This window comes from Podarcis gaigeae (genome assembly GCF_964106915.1).
Source record: "Podarcis gaigeae genome assembly, chromosome: 4".
NCBI classification, from domain to species: Eukaryota; Metazoa; Chordata; class Lepidosauria; order Squamata; family Lacertidae; genus Podarcis; species Podarcis gaigeae.
Window position 1 is genome coordinate 99863062 of NC_139677.1, and position 14634 is coordinate 99877695.

Sequence of the window (14634 nt, forward strand, 5' to 3'; positions counted from 1 at the left end):
TTACTGGACAATAATAACAATAAGAAGTAAAAATGTATAATGTGACCAAAGGAACTAATAGTATTTGTAAATGAATATAGACGGACAACAAGAATTGTATATATAGAAAGATTTATTTGTTTACAGACATTTTATGGACAAAAGTGGAAGAAGAAGAACTATATACAAAATGGATAAAGACAATGTGAAAAGTTAGAGACGACATAAAAAAGCCGGAAGGAGGAAGGAGGGAAGTCAGCTCTTAGGACCAAGTACAAATGTAAAATGTAATGTAATATGTGTATGTATAGTATGCAACTAAATAACTAATAAAGATTATTTTGCAAAAGAAAGAGGCTAGACATTCCATTTTGGCGACTGTAACCTTGGTTTAAGAAGCTATTTGGGGCCTAGGTTAAATACAGTGGTGCCCCACAAGACGAATGCCTCGCAAGACGGAAAACTCGCTAGACGAAAGAGTTTTCCGTTTTGGAGGCGCTTTGCAAAACGAATTTCCTATGGGCTTGCTTCGCAAGACGAAAATGTATTGCGAGTTCCTGCGGGGTTTTTCCCCTCCCCCCCTTTTTCTAAGCCGCTAAGCCGCTTGTCCGCTAAGCCAATTAGCCGTTAAAAGCCGCTAAAACGCTAATAGCGCTAATCCGCTAAGCCGTCAATGGGCTTGCTTCGCAAGACGAGAAAACTGCTAGATGAAGAGAATCGCGGAACGGATTCTTTTCGTCTTGCGAGGCACTACTGTATCTGAGTTTCTAACACGGCCTCCAAGGTGCTCAAGGTGGCCATACATTTGATCTCGTCCCCACAACAACCTTGTGAGGCAGGTTAGGACGAGAGAGACTGCCTAGGCCAAAGTCACCCAGTGAGCTTCATGGCCCAGTGGTGATTTGAACCCGTGTCTCCCAGATCCCAATATTCTTCTAACCACTACACCACACTGCTTACGTGAAGTTGCTCTGTGGCAGGTTGCACCAGACTACATTAAAAAGTCCCAAACACCGTGCGAAGCATTTCTGCTTAACAGTGCATTTTAAAAATATGCTGCTAGATACATTACATTAGACTGTTAACAGTTTCATGCAAAACACCTGGTATGGGTGTATAAGTATGCTAAAAAGCCTATTTAAGTAGAGAGGGGGAATTAATAGCTGTTCAGATGCTCAGTTGTGGGTTGGTGGGGTAAGAATACGCCCTCTCCTCTTGCATCGTATATTTGGTGCCTGTCCCCAAACCCATTTCCCTCTAGATTTGCCTGCTAAGTCCCATCAATCAGGGTTTATTGGGATGCAAGACGCATATTCCACTTATGCTCATACACAAACAGCTGTGGGCTTAGGAAATTTACGCCCAGGGAAATGGAGCATCTGTTCCATTGTGCTAAAAAAAAAAAAGGAAAAGTCAGATTTTCCAAAAAAAAAGGAGGGGGGGGTGCAAAAGCTAAATGGGGAAAACATGGAGGAATGTTGCTTTGAGCAGAATGCTACATCGGGTCCTCCCTTAAAGAGGGCACGTATTGCGGTCAGACCTGGACAACCGACACCCTGTGTTGTGGGTGGGTTCAACTGGTTAGCCACAACACCCGACTGGTAGGTCCCTTGATGCAGGGTGCAATCTGGCCAATGGGACGCAGTCCAAACAGTTCGAGGGACCTATTTATGCCCATGCACGTGACCCAGAGCTTCCTCTTTCAGCGCATGCATTCGGAACACCCGCCCACCTCTCCCTACTTTTAGGGCTGTGAGCTTGACCTTCCTATGCCGTCGTGTGTCATCTGTCGTTGGGACAGGGGCACGGCAGGAATTTCCCCCCACTTGGCTGATTGGCTGTTGCCATTTGGGTTTCGCCTGCTGCATAGCAAATCGTCACAACTTGTAAGGTTGCGGATAGGCTCTGGTTCGGGTGATAGGGATGGGAGAAGGCTCTCGCCATCCGTATGTGAAGGGCAGTCCGTTAAAGGAATCCAGGGACTCGATGGTTTGGTCAAGCCCTGAGAGGGGGTTGTGCCCGTGCCGAAGTCCAGGGGGACATTTGGGTGGCAGAGTGAGCCCATTCCCGGCTTTCCGCTTATCCAGGTGTTCACCCTTGGCTGACCTATGCTGGTGCCACGAGTCAGCGCTACCTACATGGCTGGGAGCTAGTCGAACCAGAGTCTATGCAACCAGTCACTTGCTGTAATCAATAAAGTTGTGGCCTAAATTCTGCCAAACACCAAACCAAAAATTTGAGTCAAGTGTGAATTTATTTAGGGGGGAGGTTTCTGGGTCTGAACACGCAAAAGAAGGATACTGTAGGGTTGGGGAAAGTTCAGAGAAAGGCAACTGAAATAATTGAGGGAATGAAGTGACTGCCCTGTTTGTTACAGCAACTGGGAATTTTTAGTTGAGAGAAATGCAGAGTTAAGAGGAGACCGGGAAAAGGTGTACAGTATAAAAATTATGTATGGTGTGTTGTGAAGAAAACTTTTTTATGCCCCTTGGGGAGATGCAACAAAGCTGAACACTGGAAAGTTCAGGACCCGCACATCGAAGTATGTCTGCACACAGCGTGTAGTTAACCTGCGGAACTCACCGCCACAAGGTGTACTGATGACCAACTCAGATGGCTTTAGGAGCGGATTGGAGAAATTCGTGGAGGATAAGGGTGCGTGCTACATCCGAGTGCCAGAGCGCTAGGCCTCAAACGCCAGCCAATGAGTATTGCAGGTTGGGAAAGTGCCGCTGCACCTCGGGTCCCTGCCTGGGCGTTTCCCACAAGGCATCTTGTGGCCCCTGTGAGAGAACAGGATGCTGGACGAGACAGGCCTTTGGACTGATCCGGCAGGCTTTTCTTATGTTCAAACACAGAGCTGTTCCAGAGTGAACGCTCTGCGTCAAAGCTGCCAAAATCTTCGCTTGGTCATGAGCTGAGCCTTCGCCAGCAGCCAAAGATGACAGCATTTGCTGGTCATCATATAGGCAGTTGGCTGCAGTTGCCAGAATGGAATGTCTAGGCATTTTTTTGCAGTGAGGTTGTTTTGTATATTATTATTATTATTATTATTATTATTATTATTATTATTATTACTACTACTACTACAGTGGATGCTCAGGTTGTGAACGTGATCTGTGTGGGACTCACATTCCCAACCTGCAGTGTTCGCAAAGCGCAGTGGTGCATCTGCGCACAAGCAGGTTGCAATTTGGCGCTTCTGCGCATGCGCGGCCGCCGAAACCCAGAAGTAACCCGTTCCGGTACTTCCAGGTTTCGGCAGTCCGTCACCTGAAAAAACGCAACCCAAAGCGTCTGTAACCCAAGGTATAACTGTATTCTTATTTCTATACTGCTTTCTATTTCTATACTGCTTTCTAAGAAAGAAAGAAAATCTCAAAGTGGTTTACAACCCATTAAAACATCAAATAAAACAAATCCAAGCTTCAAGGAAAATATTTCAGATCCTTCCCTAAGTGACATGTTGCTTTCCTCTGTCACCAACCCAGAAATCTCGACGTGGTCACAATTGGACCCATGCCAGTAGCAAAACACGCCTGACACCTGGCTAAATTCTAACACTGATCACGGGTTCCCCAACAGTGTTAGAAACTAGCCAGGAGCTAGGCGCATTTTGCGACTGACGTGGGTCCAATTGCGACCACGTCGAGATTTCTGGGTTGGCAGGTTGGCAACTGACAGCTCCACCTGGCTGGTCCCACCAGCTTCCTTAAGCAGGTCAGAAGAAGAGATTATTTATTGCATTTATATAAAACCTTTTTCTCCAAGGGGTACATCCCCCTCCTCAGTTAATCCCTACGACGACCCTGTGAGGTAGGTGCAGTGGTTGATTCCAAGGTCTCCCAGTGAACTTCAGGGCAGTGTGGAGATTTGAAACCGGACCTCCCAGGTCCTAGTCCAACACTCTAACCACTACACCACACGGGCTTCCCAGAGTCCTTCTGCTATGGCGCAGCCCTATAAATTAAGTAGGTAAACATGGGGGAAGTAAAAGGTCACTCAGAGAAGGATCCTGGAAGCTTGAATTGGTTTTATTTAGGATTGCTTGATTTGATGTGTTTTTATGTGTGACAAATTGTTTTTGGTTTTCTTTAAAATGTAAAGCGGTATAGAAATGAAACTAATAATAATAATAATTACCATAATAAATTTCATTGTAGGAAACAACAAATCAGTCTAAATAGCATAATTTATATTCCCGATACAGTGGTACCTCGGGTTAAGTACTTAATTCGTTTCGGAGGTCCGTTCTTAACCTGAAACTGTTCTCAACCTGAAGCACCACTTTAGCTAATGGGGCCTCCCACTGCCACCGCGTTGCCGGAGCATGATTTCTGTTCTCATCCTGAAGCAAAGTTCTTAACCTGAAGCACTGTTTCTGGGTTAGCGGAGTCTGTAACCTGAAGCGTCTGTAACCTGAAGCGTATGTAACCTGAGGTACCATTGTATTGAAATCAATTCTAAAACTTATAAAGAAAGAAATTAAAATTATGTTGTGGTTGTTTGTTTGACTTCTCCATTATTTGCTTGTATGTTTGTATGTTTGTTTTCCCATAAATGTATTTACTTTAAATCAATAAAGATATACTTTTAAAAAGGGGGGGGGGGATAAATTTCATTGTAAAAAGAAAAAAAAATAGCGCCTAGACATTCTGTTGTTTCTTCCGTAACCTAGGTTTAAGGCGCCATTTGACAAGAAGCTTATATATATATATCCGAGTTTCTAGCACTGTATCCCACCCCTGCAGAGAAGCCCATTTGTAGGCAGCTCAAAGCCATTTCTCAAGTCCTCCACCACCTTTTAAATGCCTGTATCAGGTAGTCCAGTTTTACACCCATCTGACGGATGAACGGGGGTCAAAAGGCTGAAAGAGAGCAGTTACCGAAGGCCACCCGGCGGGCGGAAATCTCCGCTTAGCCGAAGTGAGGATTTAAAAGCTCCCAGTTCAATGTTCTCCCTCTCTGCGCGACACCACCTTGCAGTTATTTAAGGACAGGCTTAGAGCAGATGAGAAAAGGGATCCTGAGAAGAAGGCAAGGCATTGCCACGAATTTTTTTTCTGCAGCTCCACGCACACCCAGGCCCTTCCTAATTTTCCACCTCTGCTCATTAATCCGATTTCTTTTCTTTCCTCTGGACAGCTCAGGAACGCTTCATTCCCAACCCTTCATATCCACCGTGTCAATAGGATTCTTCCAATCCATTACAGGGCAAGTGGAGCACTTCGCTTCGCCTCGCTCACTCCACGGCTCCCAGACGAGCTTGGAAACCCCCAGAAGAAATACACACAGGGTCAAGGGCATGGGAGCGACAGGCGCCCGCAATTGGAGCCTGGCTGCCCAATTTCTCTGCAAAGGGGTCCTGTTGCGGAAGAGGCAAGCTGATTCTTTAAAGCAAGCAAAAGACCACCTCTTTGCCAGTATGACAGCGGGGGGCGGGAGCTGAAAACATAGATAAAATTAACAGTTCAAAAGAAGAAACTGGTGTACACAATACAACAGCATGTCTCATCAGGCTTGCCCAAACAATAAAGTTTTTGGCAGGCATCGAAACCAGGGCAATAAAAGCACAGGCGTAATATCAAGTGGCAGGGGGTTCCAGAGGGACAGGGGCTGCCACATTAAAAGAGAGATTCCTTGCAACATTATTTGGCCTGGAGCCTGGAGTAGCTGCCATCCTCTGCTCCGGAGGGGGCTTTGGCATAAATCACATCCCTTCACCGTCCGCAGAACCAGCACACAGGTCCCACCTTTGCCAACATCTCCCTCCCTCCTGCCCCGAGAGAGAAGTGCTCAGATCTGAAGGCACTTTCAGCTGTAACACCTCCATGGTGCCATCAGCTTGTCCTAGCAATCAGGCTTATTAAGACATTAAGGAAGGCTCTTAATTGCTCTCGTTGACCCAGCCCACTCCTCCTGGCTAGGCTGATGAGGTGCCATTAATCTTGCTCAGGTGGTCCAAGATATCCTTACAGATATCACCCCCAACATCTGTCTCCTGAGAAATCTCTATGTGGGACAAGAAGCTACAGTTAGAAATGGAACAACTGATTGGTTGAAATTGGGAAAGGAGTACGACAAGGCTGTATATTGTCTCCCTGCTTATTTATATGCAGAATTCATCATGCAAAAGGCTGGGCTGGATGAATCCCTAGCCAGAAATAAGATCGCCGGAAGAAATATCAACAACCTCAGATATGCAGATGACACAACCTTGATGGCAGAAAGTGAGGAGGAATTAAAGAACCTTTTATTGAATGTGAAAGAGGAGAGCGCAAAATATGGTTTGAAGCTCAACATCAAAAAAAGAAAGATCATGGCCACTGGTCCCACCACCTCTTGGCAAATAGAAGGGGAAGAAATGGAGGCAGTGAGACATTTTACTTTCTTGGGCTCCATGATTACTGCAGAGGGTGACAGCAGCCATAAAATTAAAAGACGCCTGCTTATTGGGAAAAAAGCAATGAAAAACATACACAGCATCTTAAAAAGCAGAGACATCACCTTGCCAACAAAGGTCCGTATAGTAAAAGCTCTGGTTTTCCCAGTAGTGATGTATGGAAGTGAGAGCTGGACCATAAAGAAGGCTGATCGCCAAAGAATGGATGCTTTTGAATTATGGTGCTGGAGGAGACTCTTGAGAGTCCCATGGACTGCAAGAAGATCAAACCTCTCCATTCTGAAGGAAATCAGTCCTGAGTGCTCACTGGAAGGACAGATCCTGAAGCTGAGGCTCCAAGACTTTGGCCACCTCATGAGAAGAGAAGACTCCCTGGAAAAGACCCTGATGTTGGGAAAGATGGAGGGCACAAGGAGAAGGGGATGACAGAGGACGGGATGGTGGGACACTGTTTTTGAAGCTACCAGCATGAGTTTGACCAAACTGCGGGAGGCAGTGGAAGACAGAAGTGCCTGGCGTGCTCTGGTCCAGGGGGTCATGAAGAGTCGGACATGACTAAATGACTAAACAACAAAACACCCCCAAAGAAATCTGAGGAAGACTGCTTTAAGTTCTATTTAGGTGTCAAGCAGAAATTTAAAAAGAAACGCAAACCAAATGTTTTGACTTTTACAAAACGTTGTGGCTGGGGTGGAGAAGCAGAGCAGTGTTCGAAATTCACCAGGCGTGTTTTCCAACCGACTTATCAGCCACTGGCTCCCGGGTCCAAAGCCCGGTGCAAAACGCGCCTGGCACCTGGCTAATTTCGAACAGTGCTGGTAGCACACAGCCATGCCGGTTCAGGGTGAAGGTGGGAGTTGTAGTTCAAAACAAGAACAGCGCCAGTGTAGGGCAGTGTCAGACTCAGACCTGGGAGTAAGGTAAAGGTAAAGGGACCCCTAACCATTAGGTCCAGTCGTGGCCGACTCTGGGGTTGCGGCGCCCATCTCGCTTTACTGGCTGAGGGAGCCGGTGTACAGCTTCCGGGTCATGTGGTCAGCATGTCTAAGCTGCTTCTGGTGAACCAGAGCAGCGCACGGAAACACCATTTACCTTCCCGCCAGAGTGGTACCTATTTATCTACTTGCACTTTGATGTGCTTTCGAACTGCTAGGTTGACAGGAGCAGGGACCGAGCAATGGGAGCTCACCCCGTCAACAGGGATTCGAACCGCCGACCTTCTGATCGGAAAGTCCTAGGCTCTGTGGTTTAACCCACAGGGAGACCAGGGGTCAAATCCTCACTCAGCGGTAGAAAGCTCTTTGAGCGTGTCCTTGGGCCAGACCCTGCCTCTAAGCCTAACATACCTCGCAGGGTTGTCATGAGGGGGTGAAATGGGGAGAGGGAGAACCATGTGCTTGAGGTCCTTGAGGGAAAGTTGGGATATCGACGTGATCGATAATAGAACATCTGGAGGGCACCAAGTTGGGGAAGGCAGACAGGGTAGCTAACAGGAAAATAAATTGCACTAACAAATGTCAAGGGAGATCTCTTTTGAGCTTGGGATATTCCCGCTGGCATGGAAACATCATCTCCCCGCAAGGATGATCGCACATTTGCCTCAAGACTTCTGTGCAAATTCCCACGAGGGATTTGCACAGGTCACTGCGGAAATGCTATAGGCAGATGTGGCCTTTTGGGTAGAGGGTGAGACCATTGCGGCCACCTCTCCTGTCCGGATTCAACCAGGGAGTGCCGGGGGAGAAGAGAGACAAATAGTTCCGTCCTAAATTAAGTGAAGCAGAGATTTATGGCACGAGCGGAACGAAGTCAGCCGAGCGAGCCAAGAGACGCTCGTCCAAGACGTCGGGGAAACATTAACTTCAAAAATACACATTCTGCTACAACCCTGGACACGCTGAGCATCAGTTTTAATGGCAAGCCAGTTCCAAAACGCTTTGGCAGAAGGGAGCAGGAAGATGAGGGAGGCGTATGAACAACCATATTTTTCGCTCTATAGGGCGCACCGGACCATAGGGCACACCTAGTTTTTTTGGGGGGGAAATAAAGGGGAATAAGCCTGAGCTTCCCCTGACCCCAGCCCCCAGAACAGGTCCGGGAGTGGTGGCAAGCGCTGCCGATAGCTGCCTGAAGCCTGGGGTGCGCAGCGCTGCGCTCCCCGGGCTTCGGGCTGCAGGCTACTATCTGCAAGCCTTCGGAACCCAGCGGGAACTCCCACCACGCTCCAAAGGCTTGCGAATAGCTTCCTGAAGCCTGGAGAGTGAGAGAGGTCGGTGCGCACCGATCCCTCTCGCTCTCCAGGCTTTCGCCAAAGCTTGCATTCGCTCCATAGGACGCACACACATTTCCCCTTCATTTTTGGAGGGGGGAAAGTGAGTCTTATAGAGCGAAAAATACGGTAATCACAGAACGGACTTCCCAGTATAATACAGGGGTGGGAAACCTTTCACAGCCCAGGGGCTGCCTTCCTTCCTAGGCAAGCTTTCAGGGGCCACATGCAGGTGGGCAGGGCTAGAAGCAAAAGTGGGAGGAGCAACAAATTTTCTTATGCATCCATCTCTATTCTCCATCCAGGCAAACAAGGAATATCATCCTCAGAGTGCAAGGACAAGAGAAAACACTCAAGAAATTCTGTGGAGAGAAGAGGCAGGGCTGAGGACGGAGCGTGGCCTTCAGAGAGGTTTGAGGGCCACAAGGCCTCAGCCTCCCTATCCCTGACACATGGTCCTTTACCAAAAGCATGAGTGGATCTCACACTCGTCAGATCCGCTTGGCAATTTTTGCTAGAACCCCAACATTTCTATTTTTCCATTTGTTGATTATTATTTCGTAATAATCATTTATTTCGTAATAATAATAATCATTTGTTGATTAGTATTATTCTGGTGCTGGAGGAGACTCTTGAGAGTCCCATGGACTGCAAGAAGATCAAACCGATCCATTCTGAATGAAATCAGCCCTGAGTGCTCACTGGAAGCAGTGGCGTAGCGTGGGGGGTGCAGGGGGGCCGGCCGCACCGGGCACAACATCTGGGGGTTAGGGGGTGCAAATCCATGGGTTAGGGGGCGCAAATTACTTGCCTTGCCCCGGGTGCTGACAACCCACGCTACGCCACTGACTGGAAGGACAGATCCTGAAGCTGAGGCTCCAAGACTTTGGCCACCTCCTGTGAAGAGAAGACTCCCTGGAAAAGACCCTGATGCTGGGAAAGATGGAGGGCACAAGGAGAAGGGGATGACAGAGGACGAGATGGTGGGACAGTGTTCTCGAAGCTACCAGCATGAGTCTGACCAAACTGCGGGAGGCAGTGGAAGACAGGAGTGCCTGGCGTGCTCTGATCCAGGGGGTCACGAAGAGTTGGACACGACTAAACGACTAAACAACAACAATGTCGTGATTGCGTTTCAGTTTATGTAACCCACCTGGGCAGGTGACTGTGGGATGAAGCACAAAAGGGAGGCTAGAAATAGAAAAATAAATCAACAAACAGCTCCCAAGCACCAGCAGGTGAAAAAGATGTTAGGGGCTTCCAGACTGTTGTTATTTTCAAGGCAGGGGAAGGCGGGCAAGGAACCAATCACAGAATGGGACAGTCAGGTTGAGCAGTTATATTCGATTGGGAGGCCTCGCACACAAACCCGCTTCCCTCCACAAAAAGATTGTACTTTTTTCTTTTTTGCTACTACGGAAGTGATGGGGAAATGCAGCAAAAAAAGGTGGAACAACACTTGTTTGACGCAACTTCGTCTAACCTCCCTGCGAACGTATCAGGATAAACACACAATGCACAGAACACCTGGAAGCAGCCATACAGTTAGAACAGGGGTCTGCAACCTTTAAGACAAAAAGAGCCACTTGGACCCGTTTCGGAAGAAAAAAAAACTGGGAGCCGCAAAACTCGTCATTATAAAAATAACTTTTTTGTCACTTTTTTATTATTTCTTTGTTTGACCCCTCAGATTTACTCCTCCTCATAGAAATAAACGTTAAATTAACAAGTTACCTTTTGTGTGTGTGTGTGTTCTTCACTCCCCTTCAAAACAGTGACCAGCGTACATGCCCCCTTTCAATGCAGTGACCAACGTACATGCCCCTTACAATGTAGCGGGCGGGCGGGAAGGTGACGTCGGGACGGTGCGTGACTAACGCACACACCGCCCCCATGCGACGTCACAGCCAGTACAGCGCCTGCCACAGTGGGGAGTGTCGGGGCGCACAATGCGGCTCCTCCCCTCGCTAGTATCCGCCCCGGAGCCGCGGCAAAGGTGTAAAAGAGCCACATGCGGCTCCGGAGCCGCGGGTTGCTGACCCCTGAGTTAGAAGGAAAGAACAGGGTGTGGCCAAAGCACCTCCTGAACCCTAGGAATTTGCTTCCAGAGCAGAGATGAGCTCACAGGCCTTTCACACACATGCAAAATCCACTCCTAGTCACATCGCTTCGTTTCAGCCACCAAATTGGGTGGGAGAACTTAGTTCTGTTGCTGTCAACCAACAGAGTCCAGTCTCCGTTCATCCCTGCTTCACGGTAGCATAAGCAGAGGCCACAGCCGCTCCATAATATTTAGAGCCCTCTTGTACCACAGCCAGGGCTTCCCCCAAAGCATTCTGGGAAGTGTAGTTTCTCAGGAGTGGTAAGCCTTGGTGGAAGACCCCTATTCCCTTCACAGAGCTACAACTCCCAGAGTTCCCTGGGAGAAGGGACTGACAGTCAAGCTCCTCTGCAAATTATATAGCTCTGTGAGGGGAATAGGGGGTCTCTTTACACCTCTCCGTAGCCTCAGCAAACTACATTTCCCAGGATTCTTTGGGGGATGCCATGACTGCTTAAAGCAGTAGCGTAGTGCTTTAAAGGTACAGAGCAGATGTGGTCAGAGACAACAAGTCCTAGCCCCAAAGCACTTACATTGTAGATTTGGGCAATGAGGAGCCAGAGATCTTTGACCCACGTTCATTCACGGTTCATTCTTTAAATGGTGCAGCCTGCTACCCCCACCCCGTGCCAAAGAGGATGGGTTGCCACTTTTTTTCTCTCAGCAGAAGTTCAACTAGGAAAGGTTTTCCCCATCAGGGTATTGGGATCTGAGGGGGTAAGGAAGAGGGTGAGCTGCACCTGATGAACATCTACCTCCCGTGCAACTAACACAGCACAAGAGACTTAGAGGAATGAAAAGTGGTCAATCGCTTTACTCAAGGGAGGTGACACCGTCTTCAGTACAGCCCCTCTCAGAGAGGATAATTCACATATAAACACAAACAATGCATATAGCCCACCACAACCCAAAGACCAGCGGCAAGGAATAACAAGATACAGGAATCTAAGTTGGGTGATCTCTCTCCTGTTTTGTTTAACAAAAAATGCACCTGAGAATGCATTCCTATGTATGCCCTACTTACTTCGGAGTAAGCCCCACCGAAGGCAGCTGTACCTGCCTACCAGCAAACTTGCACAGATGGAACGGAGTTGAAATGGGATCGGCAGCCACTCCTAGGGTTGCCAACTTTTAACCTTGCCTCCGTGGCTACGCCGGCACAATTCCGCCTCCAGCGCTTAGCAGGCTACCCCGGCCGAGCTCCTCTCAAAGCCACAGGAGCAGAGCCACCCGGGCAAGTTGGCAACCCGAAGAACCTCTCACTTGCGCGTATCCAAGCCGCGCGTTAAGGAGCGCTTCTTATGCGCTCTAGGGAAAGCCAATAACACCGGGGTTGAAAACAAATATTGCGAGGCTCGATTCCACAGACCCCATAAAGCGCCCCCTCCCCAACCTAGCCCACCTCCCCGAGCGCGCAAAGAGCCTGAGCGCGAGGAGTCCCCGGCGCGCCGGATTTTTGGGGAAGGGGCGCGCAAACCGCGCCTGGGCGTCCCGGAGAGGCGCCGCGCTTACCTTGGCTCGCCTCGGTCGAGAAACGCTCCGGCTCCGGCGGGCACTCGTGGGGCTGCCTCGGCGCCTTCCTGCTCCCTGGGCGCGCTTGTGTAACCTCGGCGGCGGCAGCGGCGGCGGCGGCACCTCGGTGCCTTTGGAGAGGCGAGGCGCGCCGGGCGCAAGCGACCCTTGGCCGGACTCTGCCGTGTTCCTCTCTCGCGCAGCGGCGGCCCTGCGGGACCCAGAGCCGGGGAAGGGCGGGGAGCGGCCGGGCCCGTCTCTTGCTTCTCTCTCTTTCCCCCCCCCCCCCAGGCTCTGCGCTCCGGGCAGGCGGCGGCGGCGGAGTTGCCGCAGCGCCAAGGAGCGGAACAAAAGCGAGCTCTCCAAGGCGCCCCAGCCGTGCGCCCTCCTCCTCCTCCTCCTTCTCACTCTTTCCCCCTTCTCCCGCTTCTCCTAATCCCGGCCGGCTTGGCGGCGCTTCGGCTACCCCGCTCGAGTAGCCCCGGGCTGGGTCATCGCGGCTCCGAGCCAGCGGGCTTCCAGGACGGCCGAGAGAACCGCGTCTGCTCCAACCCGGGCGCCCGAAGACGAGCGAGGCGAAGGAGGAAGCAGAGGCGGAGCTCTCCGCGCCCGGACCCGCCCAGCCACGCAGCCAGCCAGGAAAGCGGAGACTATAACGCAGTTCAGCCCCGGGACCTTTCTTTCTCCCCGGCGGGAAGGTGATTTTGGCCCGTTTTCAGCCAGGAAAGGGTCACGGCAGGCAGAGAGTCCGCCGAAACCCAGAAGTAACCCGTTCCGGTACTTCCAGGTTTCGGCAGTCCGTCACCCAAAAAAACGCAACCCAAAGCGTCTGTAACCCAAGGTATAACTGTATTCTTATTTCTATACTGCTTTCTATTTCTATACTGCTTTCTAAGAAAGAAAGAAAATCTCAAAGTGGTTTACAACCCATTAAAACATCAAATAAAACAAATCCAAGCTTCAAGGAAAATATTTCAGATCCTTCCCTAAGTGACATGTTGCTTTCCTCTGTCACCAACCCAGAAATCTCGACGTGGTCACAATTGGACCCATGCCAGTAGCAAAACACGCCTGACACCTGGCTAAATTCTAACACTGATCACGGGTTCCCCAACAGTGTTAGAAACTAGCCAGGAGCTAGGCGCATTTTGCGACCGACGTGGGTCCAATTGCGACCACGTCGAGATTTCTGGGTTGGCAGGTTGGCAACTGACAGCTCCACCTGGCTGGTCCCACCAGCTTCCTTAAGCAGGTCAGAAGAAGAGATTATTTATTGCATTTATATAAAACCTTTTTCTCCAAGGGGTACATCCCCCTCCTCAGTTAATCCCTACGACGACCCTGTGAGGTAGGTGCAGTGGTTGATTCCAAGGTCTCCCAGTGAACTTCAGGGCAGTGTGGAGATTTGAAACCGGACCTCCCAGGTCCTAGTCCAACACTCTAACCACTACACCACACGGGCTTCCCAGAGTCCTTCTGCTATGGCGCAGCCCTATAAATTAAGTAGGTAAACACGGGGGAAGCAAAAGGTCACTCAGAGAAAGATCCTGGAAGCTTGAATTGGTTTTATTTAGGATTGCTTGATTTGATGTGTTTTTATGTGTGACAAATTGTTTTTGGTTTTCTTTAAAATGTAAAGCGGTATAGAAATGAAACTAATAATAATAATAATTACCATAATAAATTTCATTGTAGGAAACAACAAATCAGTCTAAATAGCATAATTTATATTCCCGATACAGTGGTACCTCGGGTTAAGTACTTAATTCGTTTCGGAGGTCCGTTCTTAACCTGAAACTGTTCTCAACCTGAAGCACCACTTTAGCTAATGGGGCCTCCCACTGCCACCGCGTTGCCGGAGCATGATTTCTGTTCTCATCCTGAAGCAAAGTTCTTAACCTGAAGCACTGTTTCTGGGTTAGCGGAGTCTGTAACCTGAAGCGTCTGTAACCTGAAGCGTATGTAACCTGAGGTACCATTGTATTGAAATCAATTCTAAAACTTATAAAGAAAGAAATTAAAATTATGTTGTGGTTGTTTGTTTGACTTCTCCATTATTTGCTTGTATGTTTGTATGTTTGTTTTCCCATAAATGTATTTACTTTAAATCAATAAAGATATACTTTTAAAAAGGGGGGGGGGATAAATTTCATTGTAAAAAGAAAAAAAAATAGCGCCTAGACATTCTGTTGTTTCTTCCGTAACCTAGGTTTAAGGCGCCATTTGACAAGAAGCTTATATATATATATCCGAGTTTCTAGCACTGTATCCCACCCCTGCAGAGAAGCCCATTTGTAGGCAGCTCAAAGCCATTTCTCAAGTCCTCCACCACCTTTTAAATGCCTGTATCAGGTAGTCCAGTTTTACACC

General features: G+C 48.9%; 1 protein-coding gene and 1 long non-coding RNA gene across 3 annotated transcripts in view; one reads left to right on the top strand and one right to left on the bottom strand.

Moving 5' to 3' along the window:
- GDPD5 (glycerophosphodiester phosphodiesterase domain containing 5) overlaps window positions 1-12910 on the bottom strand; it is a 173446-nt gene extending 160536 nt beyond the window's left edge. Inside the window, exon 1 of one of the 2 annotated variants that reach the window (XM_083736805.1) lies at window positions 12265-12910. The gene's annotated coding sequence lies outside the window, so the exon portion shown is untranslated. The remainder of the gene's footprint in view (window positions 1-12264) is intronic. The other variant, XM_083736806.1, reaches the window with a different exon arrangement.
- The window catches only part of LOC310843867, a 305033-nt gene that overhangs the window by 218997 nt on the left and 71402 nt on the right, over window positions 1-14634 (top strand). The gene's annotated exons all lie outside the window — the stretch shown is intronic.